We start from the raw sequence: 11118 nt of genomic DNA, 5'->3' as shown, positions 1-11118 counted from the left end.
CTTCCAGCTAGTACTTTGCTACGGTCGGATCAGTACCTTTTTCCCTAGAAAATTCCTTACCACCCAATGCCCGAAGACGTTCAAGCAGCAACCCTCAGTTAATAAGCGTAGGATTGACAAGTGTAGAAGTAGGGTTAGCACCAACAATCCACTAAAACACTCCAATCATAACTTCCATTAGAGAGCCTACACTTTATCAGGTATGTTCACTCTATGCGGTGGCACAAGAGGTGTAGAGGATGTACCATCCTTTTGAGCACTAGCTCTAACATTAACATGTCTAGAAGGAATATATTATATGTCTAGGAGGCATATATTATAATCTAGCATACAAAAAAAAAAATAAATAGTGTGAGTGGCGAGGAGATAATCCAAGTATCATTCTTGCAAGCAAACTTAAGGATTTAAGGAAATGTGTTCTTATTCCTACTTGACATGCAATGTAATATCCCAAATTAGGGCCTAATCAAAATAGTGGTTTCGTGACCACAAATATGAGGTAGAAAAATTTATTTTATTATCATTTTAAGGTCTATGGCATGATTGTATGATTGTGTGAAAAATTCGTTTAAAAATTTTACCAATAGATGGTCCAATTTGATATTTAGGACTAAATTACAAAAGTTGTAAAATGTGTGTTCTAGTTCACAAAGGTATTAAGTACTTGTGAGTAATGGGTTTTTAAATTGGAGGTCCTTGGATAGTAATTAGACCATTATACTAGTTTGGACAAAAATACCTAAAGGAAGATAAAACACCATAGTTTTTAATTAAGGGCTTAATCGGTAAAAATACCTAATAGTCATAAGTACATGTTAGAGTGTGAATTTGATGTTGCCATAGAAGGGAAAAATGATCAGCATGTCATAAAACATAAGAAAATAGGATGAGGTTTAATTTACGAGACTTGGGGCAAAAGTACAAATATGTAAAAGTTTAGGGGCAAAATGGTAATTTTGCCAAAGTTCGTATTAGGGGATGTTTTGATGAATGTATGTATTAAATAAATCAATTTTGCATTATAGATCAAGAGAAACGAGATTCAAGTCGCGATCGAGGGAAAAACAAAGTTTACGAGGAATAGGCTCGATGGCTAATATTTTGTATAGAGGTAAGTTCATGTGTAAATAAGGTAACATAATTTTTATTTTAAGTGATTTAATGTTATTTATATGACATGATACTTATTATCATGAAATATGATGTTTTGTAAATTATTATTTGGTGATATGCAAATTATGTGAACAACTTGATAAGTATGAGATGTTAGCAAGTATCGATTTCTATATTCCGAAGAAGGTGATCGAAATGTGTAATTGAAAAGAATCCCGTTTGAACCTTGGGAATAGATTAGGGTACAAATGACATGTCACTATAATGGTTGAGTTCCGAACTCATTGAGTTGAGTCTGAGTTCATGAGATGTAACTAGGCATCCGAGCTCGTTGAGTTGAGTCCGAGTTCGAGTTCGTTTATGGGCGGGTTACATGGTAGCTTGTCTACATAGATTTCAAAAGCTATTGAGATTGTTTAGCTATGAGTATAGCACTTATGTGCACATTATCCGTGTATTCGAAATCATATTCCGATGTGTTCAACGGGAGATCTCTAATAGAATAAGAAGAATGCCTAATACAAAGGTGACATGTTGGTAAGTGTGATGAATAAGAAAATTTGACAGGCATGTGTTTAAACCCCCGGGTTGAGAACTTAGTATGATGAAATTGTAGTAAGATATCAAAATGCAAATGTAGCATGAATGTCTTGGTGTTGTTTTCGCAAATAATGTTTATGTTGAATGGCATGTTTATGTTACTTGTTATTTGCATGTGAACTTACTAAGCATTTATGCTTACTCCCTCATTTTCCTTCATTGTACTTTTGACAAGCCGGCTTGAGAATTGGGATAGGTCGAAGTCTCGTTCACACTATCCAAAGACCTAAATTGGTAAAATGGCTTGTATATTTTGAATGTGGCATGTATAACACTATACTCACTTTGTGTAAATGATCTTATGATATGGTAAATGAGTGATGTGGAAATTCTTGTTGTTGATTAGCTGTTGGAATGGCTAATCAAAATTTATATTTAGTGTTATATATGCTTAATGTATTACCTAATCCATGGAAAACCCTAAAATGGTGAAATTTGCTATAAAACAGAGTCATACAGCAGCAGTGATGTGAATTTTAAAATCACTAAAAATAGTAAGAAAGGGAATTAAATGATGAATAAGTTATGAAATTGAAGCCTGATGAGTCTATTTTCATATGGATGGAACAAAACAGGTAAATGAGTTATATTTTGTGAGATATTTAAATTTTTGTGAAACAGGGTCAGAGCGATTTCTGAATCCCCTATTCTAACTTTAGAAATTCACCAAACATTGTACAAAATCAATTAGGGATCATGCTTTATATTTAAAGATTCCTTATTGAGTCTAGTTTTAATAGAAATAAAAAACATAGTCTTTTGAGTTCCGTACAAAGAGAATAGTGGTTCGTAATACACAGGGGTCAAAGTAGTCGAACCCTGAAATAGGGGAGAATTTAACTAATAAACTGTACTAATTGGCTTGACTAAAAATTATAGAAAAATATTAGTAGATAGATATATGAGTCTAGTTTCAGGAAAAATTTACGGATCTTAATTTTGAGTTTCAGAACTCGAGATATGAATTTGTAAACGACTGTGATGTAGTTGGCCAGCTTGTCTGGAAATTTTAAAAATAAATTATTTGACCTGCTTAATTAATGAATTAAGTTCGTTAACACCTCATACTCGACTCTAGTGACGTTCTCGGGTATGGGGGCATTATTTTTAGTCGTATCAGAGTAGGTTTATTCAATTCTCGGACTAACGTGTTGTATGTACGGGTTTTGCTATACATGCCATTTATATATATTGTGATAGTGTGACGACTTCTGACCTTTTAAATGAATTTTTTTTAGTAAATGGATCCTGATCCAGCTGTGGCTAATGATGTAGAGAGTAATGCACTAGCTCCGGCTGAAGGGGTGGTGTCGACTGAAAATCCACCTCCTACTGTTGGTAAAGGAGGAGGAAAAGGGGCTCGGGAAGCGTTTCTCCAGATGATGAATGCCTGGTATACTGAGTTTGCTTGTACGAACCTGAATGCACAACCTCCCCCACCTCCCCCGATTCCTAAACTTGTACCCCCGATGACTCAAGGTGTAGATCTGATGAAATTTCACAGAACTCCAGTTGACAGAATCCGTAAGCAAGGGGCCAAAGAATTCAGGGCAAATGTTGATGATGATGCAAAGAAAGCAGAGTTTTGGCTTGAGAATTCTATTCGGGTATTTGATGAATTGTCTTGTACACCTGAGGAATGCTTGAAATGTGCTATATCATTGTTGAGGGATTCAACCTATCTGTAACACCCCAAACCCGGCCCAGACGTTATGGCCGAATCTGACGTGCCACATCGGAGTTGAAAACCCACGTTCCGTTTTTAGTGTTTTAAAACCATATAGTTTGTTGAGTTAACAAAGTGTATGGAAGTCGGGCACCGTAGGTATCCGAGATAGAGGAGGTGAGCCATGAAGGTCGCTAAGTACCAAGCTCTTTAATTGGATCCAATCCTAGACATGCCCACAACCATAGCCACACTTTGTCATATCGAGTTTAAATTTGTTTAAGTGGACGTCTTTGATAAATCGATTAATCGTGGTGTTGAGATATTTTGAAAACAAGTATCATTTTGAAAACACGTCCTAAGTCTAGCCCATTTGAACAATTATCAACCAGTTTGAAGTTATTAAAATAAAATAATCCAGAAGAAATAAAAGAAAAGTTAAAATGGCCTTATTACAACCCAAAAATAAATAATAATTAAAGGAAATTTAATGAAAACCAACGCTTGTTTAAAAGCCAAAAGACGATCACCGTGGCTACTCTGAATCCCTTTCGGCCCAAGTCCCCACATCAAGGCTCACCTGCAAGGTTAAGGAAAGGGGTGAGTTTGGAAACTCATGTGCAACAAGCCCCTTCGAGCCCAAAACAATAATGACTGTTGGGTCTAAGCCCAAATCCAATCTCAAACATGTACTGGGCCATAGCCCTTTTCATATTTCATATTTCATATTTCATAACACTGGGCCGAAGCCCTTTCAAATTTCATATTACTGGGCCGAAGCCTTTACGGTAAACGGTATGGCCCAGAGGCCCATTTCAATATCACATATAATGTCAATGAAAGAATGCAAACCCATCTGGGGAGACTACTCAACCCACCATCCGCTACTCTCCACCAGTACCAACCAACACACCATGTGGGGATTAACTTGACCCACCCCGCCATAACTCTCCACTGGCAGCTTAGCTACTTTATCATATAACTGGAGGCCTAGCCTCTTTTGATAACTGGGGCAAAAGCCCTTTTTATAACTGGGGCATAAGCCCTTTAATAATTGGGGCGTAAGCCCTTTTGATAACTGGGGCATAAGCCCTTTTGATAACTGGGGCATAAGCCCTTTTGATAACTGGGGCATAAGCCCTTTAATAACTAGGGCATAAGCCCTTTTTCACTTCCTCCATTCATATAAAAAACCCAACCCAATGCATTTATGAACATCTCGTGTGCATATCATACATATCATGTGCATATCATACATGTCATGTGCATATCATACATATCATGTGCATATCATACATATCATGTTTATCAAAATCCCATGCATTAAGTTCATATATAAACCCTAGGGGTATAATGGTTATTTTTACCTAGGGGCAAAACGGTCATTTTCATATTATAAGGGTAATCTTGTAATTTTACCAAAAATTAGGGTTTCCATGTTTATTAACGGTTACAAACAATTCATGGGTGCAAACAGTGATTATGGCCCATTTTTAGCGAAAACGATTTATTGGGCAAAAAACCCTAATAGGCCCTACTTAGCCGATTCATCATCTAGGCCCATTTAGCCTATATTCCATAACGGTTTTAACAGTCTTATCATGCAATTTAATGATTTCCCATTTTCTACCAAATTTACCCAAATGGGCCCGAAAGCCTATTGGGCCCTAATTGACCCTCGAGGCCCAACTTACCGTGAACGCCAAAATCACGTCCTTACTGCTTCCATTGTTCCCAATCATCATCTCATCGATTCTAACTAACTAGTGAGCGTTCATTGCTCACATCGTCCTCGAAATGCCGAATTTGGCATTTCGCTTTTCGACATTTTATCGCTTTAAGCTATGAAAAAGGGTTCGTTACACACCTGATTTGCGATATTCCTTGACGAGATCTCCTATGCGATTTGTCCTATAATCAACCACTTATAGATTAGACCATGTTATTATTAAACCAAATCGAAACTACCTATTATCATCACTTACACATTCGGCCACCATCCACAATGGCCCTTGGGTTCATACCTTTGCCGAAGTTGATGACTAGATTTAGTCACTCCGATGATCCAAGCTTTTCACACACTCCTCGATCGGTAGCCTTTAATCCTCACTAGCACCAACAAACCAAATAACACCAAAAACCCTTTTAGCCTTAGTCGACAAAGGGGTTTTCAGCTTTTCTTAAACCACAAGATACAAATGGAAAGAAGGTTCGAATACTTACCAAGAGATCTACTCATTGAAGAACGTTCCAAATACCTTCCTACCCCATATCCGTTGTGAATCCAACTTAAACGTGCGTTGAAAATAGATCTAAATATTAATTCCCGAATCACTAAAATATGAAGCTTTCGGCTTTTCGTAAAATATTAATCTAAGCTATTTAGAGGTTAGTACACACTGTTATGGGTTGAAGTTGAAACATTTCCAAAATCAATCGCCACGATAACCACCACCATCACTCAAACTTAACTAATCCAATATCAATATATGTAAATCCTAAGCACATCGGTCATACGGAACATAAGGGCATATTCGTCATTTTACCATACGGGGGTATTTTGGTAGTTTTACAAATTGAGGGTATTGCGGTAATTTCACAAACCAAGGGTATTTTAGTAATTTTGTAAATCGAGGTCAGCAAGAATTTCAGTAAATCAAGGGTAAAACAAGAATTCTATAAATCGAGGATAAAATGGTAATTCGTAAATCGAGGTAAAATAGTAATTTTGTAAATTGAGGGTAAAACGATAATTATGTAAATCGGGGTAAAATTATAATTATGTAAATTAAGGGTAAAATGGTAATTCTATAAATCGAGGTAAAATAGTAATTTTGTAAACCGAGGGTAAAGCAGTAATTTCGTAAATCGAGGTAAAATAGTAATTACAGAACCGAGGGTAAAAGCGGTAATTTCGTAAATCGAGGGTAAAATGGTAATTTTACAAATCGAGGTAAAACAAGAATTCTATAAACCGAGGTAAAATGGTAATTTCAAATCGGGAGTACTTTGGTAATTTTACAAGTCGAGGTATTTCAAGAATTGGTAAACTAAAGTATTCTAAACATGGATAACAATACGAATGGGCCTAAAGCCTATTCTCTATTAAATGGGCCCACGCTCGTGTGGCCCTTTTAGCCCAAACCTAGCCACAGATATGCGATTCACCTAGCCTAGTCCAATATTTACTACACAATCAAACAACTTATCCAATTGGGCCAGAGGCCCATTGGGCCCATATGGCCCTTTTCTACCATCGCATGACCAAGTAGCCATCCAACAACAAGAGTAGTGATAAATACACACCGATAGGAGACTGGAGTTAATCCACGCCTGAGCACTCTTAGCCGACGCCCAACCCAAACGAGCACGCCATACAATGAAAGGGATCACCAAGAAAGGTACATTTACTCTCTTCATGGTTCCTCTATTTAAAGCCGACTTCACAACCATTCTTATATTAGCTTTCGATGTGGGATCCTCCGAGTTTAAATTCAACACCAACTCTTGCCGCCTTGTTAGCAAAATAAATGCTCTTTGCTTGCCATGGGATTCAACCTATGCCTCCCCTTAAATGCTCCACACGCTACTTGCCACTAAGCCACAAGGCTTTTTGTGTCATATTTTATCCCCAATTAATTATAAGGTCTAAAGGCCAAAGTCCGTGTTCCTTTAAAAAAACAAAATAAATTGCAAGAGCCAAGGCTTGAACCCTGTGCTCCCATACAACCTTAATGACACCACAACCACTAGACTACAAGCTTCCTTGTGTCATTTATTTAACACAATAATTTAAAACCCTCATCCAAGCATCCGGTTTTTTCACTTAATACCAAAATTTTTGCTAAAGCCCAAGTTTGAACCCAAGATTTCTCCAACACTGCTCAAAGCCATTAACCACTAATAGCAAACATTTAATTGTTTCATTTCATTGCACAATTAAATACCTATATAAAACCTCTTTACGGACCCACACTCAAGGCCCAATACTTCTAGGCCCAAATTCGGGGTGTTACAATTCTACTCCCCTTAAAGTAATTTCGTCCTCGAAATTTCCAACTATCAACTAACCGTATTACTCAAGTCAAACCTCTATGCTTCCGCTACGCACTCTAATTAAAAATAATTCTTAGTACGACCCAAAACATCTAATTACCAAAGTAAAGAAACATTTATCAAGCACGCATACAATTCATAACACATATTTAAGTAAAATAAACTTGGCGATCCCGAGCTCGATGCTCCTTGGACCCACATCTAAGACATGCTCCTGTCTTCCTATGGCATTCACCGGATGACGTCCGCTTGCGATCTTTGCAGATTGGATAGTTTGGTCGTGCCTTAACACGTTTCACGTAAGCGAGGCTTGGTTTTCTGAGAACTAGAATCCTTCCTTTTCTTACACTCCAAGCACCCTGCTTGAAGCGTTTCCCTAATTTCCTTAATTTTGGTATCCAATACTTCCTCTACCACTTTCCTTACTAACTCGGCCAGTGCCTCAGTACCAAGCTCCGAGTTACCGCTACCCGAAGTTGGTAGACTTTGCTTACCCTCAGAATTCATATCAATACTCTACATTGCCAGTACACATATCAATTAACTACAAAGATCTAAAAAATTTTACTATTTATTCACATGTCTTATGCAGAGATAGTATTTTAAAGTTTCTATTTTCACGTAATCATAGCCTAGCTACGGTCTCAGTATTCTAGAGTTTTTAGGGTTGCCCTAGTTATAATGTCATGATATGGTCTCGATTCTATCTCTAAGAATATCTTAATACAAAGGCAATATGAGGAATGTAAATACTTACAGACTTGGTGTGGGATTCAGTCGCCACTTCTTTCTCAATCCATTTAAAACTCGAAAACCATGTTTTGATCACCAAAAAAAAACTTTGATTTGAAAACACCCTTTATTTTGAAACTCTTGATTTAAAACAGAAAAACTTGGACCATTTTAACATATATACTCCATAAAACATCTTTAAAATGAACTTTTCAAAACCATTTCCAAAAATACCTTCTTAGGCCTAAATTTTCAAAAAATTTTAGACCCGATCCACAATCGAGTTGTTGCAACTGGCTCGATACCACTAATTGTAACACCCCAAACTCGCCCAGACGTTATGGCCGAATCGACGTGCCACATCGAGTTGAAAACCCACGCCCGCTTTTTAGTGTTTTAAAACCATATATTTTGTTGAGTTAACAAAGTGTATGGAAGCTGGGCACCGTGTAGGTATCCGAGATAGATGAGGTGAGCCATGAAGGTCGCTTAAGTACCAAGCTCTTTAATTGGATCCAATCCTAGACATGCCCACAACCATAGCCACACTTTGTCATATCGAGTTTAAATTTGTTTAAGTGGACGTCTTTGATAAATCGATTAATCGTGGTGTTGAGATATTTTGAAAACAAGTATCATTTTGAAAACACGCCCTAAGTCTAGCCCATTTGAACAATTATCAACGTGTTTGAAGTTATTAAAATAAAATAATCCCAGAAGAAATAAAAGAAAAGTTAAAATGGCCTTATTACAACCCAAAAATAAATAATAATTAAAGGAAATTTAATGAAAACCAACGCTTGTTTAAAAGCCAAAAGACGATCACCGTGGCTACTCAATCCCTTCCGCCCAAGTCCCACATCAAGGCTCACCGCAAGGTTAAGGAAAGGGGTGAGTTTGGAAACTCATGTGCAACAAGCCCTTTCGAGCCCAAAACAATAATGACTGTTGGGTCTAAGCCCAAATCCAATCTCAAACATGTCTTGGGCCATAGCCCTTTTCATATTTCATATTTCATAACACCGGGCAAGCCCTTTCAAATTTCATATTCTTGGGTCAAGCCTTTACGAGAAACAGTATGGCCCATAGGCCCATTTCAATATCACATATAATGTCAATGAAAGAATGCAAACCCATCTGGGAGACTACTCAACCCACCATCCGCTACTCTCCACCAAGTACCAACCAACACACCATGTGGGATTAACTCGACCCACCCCGCCATAACTCTCCTTTGGCAATTTTAGCTACTTTATCATATAACCGAGGCCTAGCCTCTTTTGATAATCGGGCAAAAGCCCTTTTTATAACGGGGCATAAGCCCTTTAATAATTGGGTGTAAGCCTTTTGATAATCGGGGCATAAGCCCTTTTGATAACTGGGGCATAAGCCCTTTTGATAACTAGGGCATAAGCCCTTTAATAACTGGGGCATAAGCCCTTTTTCACTTCCTCCATTCATATAAAAAACCCAACCCAATGCATTTATGAACATCTCGTGTGCATATCATACATATCATGTGCATATCATACATGTCATGTGCATATCATACATATCATGTGCATATCATACATATCATGTTTATCAAAATCCCATGCATTAAGTTCATATATAAACCCTAGGGGTATAATGGTTATTTTTACCTAGGGGCAAAACGGTCATTTTCATATTATAAGGGTAATCTTGTAATTTTACCAAAACTTAGGGTTTCCATGTTCATTATGGTTACAAACAATTCATGGGTGCAAAAAGTGATTACGGCCCATTTTTAGCTTAAACGAGTTATTGGGCCAAAAAACCCTAATAGGCCCTACTTAGCCGATTCATCATCTAGGCCCATTTAGCCTATATTCCATAACGGTTTTAACAGTCTTATCATGCAATTTAATGATTTCCCATTTTCTACCAAATTTACCCAAATGGGCGAAAGCCTATTGGGCCCTAATTCACCCTCGAGGCCCAACTTACAGTGAACGCCAAAATCACGTCCTTACCGCTTCCATTGTTCCCAATCATTATCTCATCGATTCTAACTAACTAGTGAGCGTTCATTGCTCACACGTCCTCGAAATACCGAATTTGGCATTTCGCTTTTCGGCATTTTATCGCTTTAAGCTATGAAAAGGGTTCGTTACACACGATTTGCGATATTCCTTGACGAGATCTCCTATGCGATTTGTCCTATAATCAACCACTTATAGATTAGACCATGTTATTATTAAACCAAATCGAAACTACCTATTATCATCACTTACACATTCGCCACCATCCACAATGGCCCTTGGGTTCATACCTTTTCAAGTTGATGACTAGATTTAGTCATCCGATGATCCAAGCTTTTCACACACTCCTCGATCGGTAGCCTTTAATCCTCACTAGCACCAACAAACCAAATAACACCAAAACCCTTTTAGCCTTAGTCGACAAAGGGTTTTCACTTTTCTTAAACCACAAGATACAAATGGAAAGAAGGTTCAATACTTACCAAGAGATCTACTCATTGAAGAACGTTCCAAATACCTTCCTACCCCATATCCGTTGTGAATCCAACTTAAACGTGCGTGAAAATAGATCTAAATATTAATTCCGAATCACTAAAATATGAAGCTTTGGCTTTTCGAAAATATTAATCTAAGCTATTTAGAGGTTAGTACACACTTGTTGTAATATCCTGATTTTGGGCCTAGTCGGAATAGTGGTTTCGTGACCACAAAATCCGAGATATAAATAATTATTTTATGATTATTTTAAGGTCTATGATATGATTGCATGATTGTGTGAAAATTTCGTGAAGAGATTTTATGCATAAAGTGCTTAATTTGAAATTTGGGACTAAATTGAATAAATTGCAAAACTTGTGTTCTAGAAGTATTTTGCATAAAATTGAATTAGATTATTAATTAGAGGTCCTTAAAGAGTAATTTTACCAATTTCTAAGTCTATGGACAAAA

At 37.2% G+C, this 11118-nt stretch overlaps 1 long non-coding RNA gene across 1 annotated transcript; it reads right to left on the bottom strand.

Moving 5' to 3' along the window:
• Positions 1-3806: 3806 nt before the first annotated feature.
• Positions 3807-5471, bottom strand: LOC128296491 (uncharacterized). The gene is made up of 3 exons (XR_008287097.1): positions 5404-5471; positions 5247-5290; positions 3807-3959 (listed from the first exon to the last, which is right to left on the bottom strand). It is a non-coding gene; the product is annotated as an uncharacterized LOC128296491 (long non-coding RNA).
• Positions 5472-11118: the final 5647 nt, after the last annotated feature.

The sequence above is a fragment of the Gossypium arboreum genome, chromosome 8 (genome assembly GCF_025698485.1).
Source record: "Gossypium arboreum isolate Shixiya-1 chromosome 8, ASM2569848v2, whole genome shotgun sequence".
NCBI lineage: Eukaryota > Viridiplantae > Streptophyta > Magnoliopsida > Malvales > Malvaceae > Gossypium > Gossypium arboreum.
Note: the sequence above shows the minus strand (reverse complement) of the source record. Positions and strands in the feature narration are given on the sequence as shown.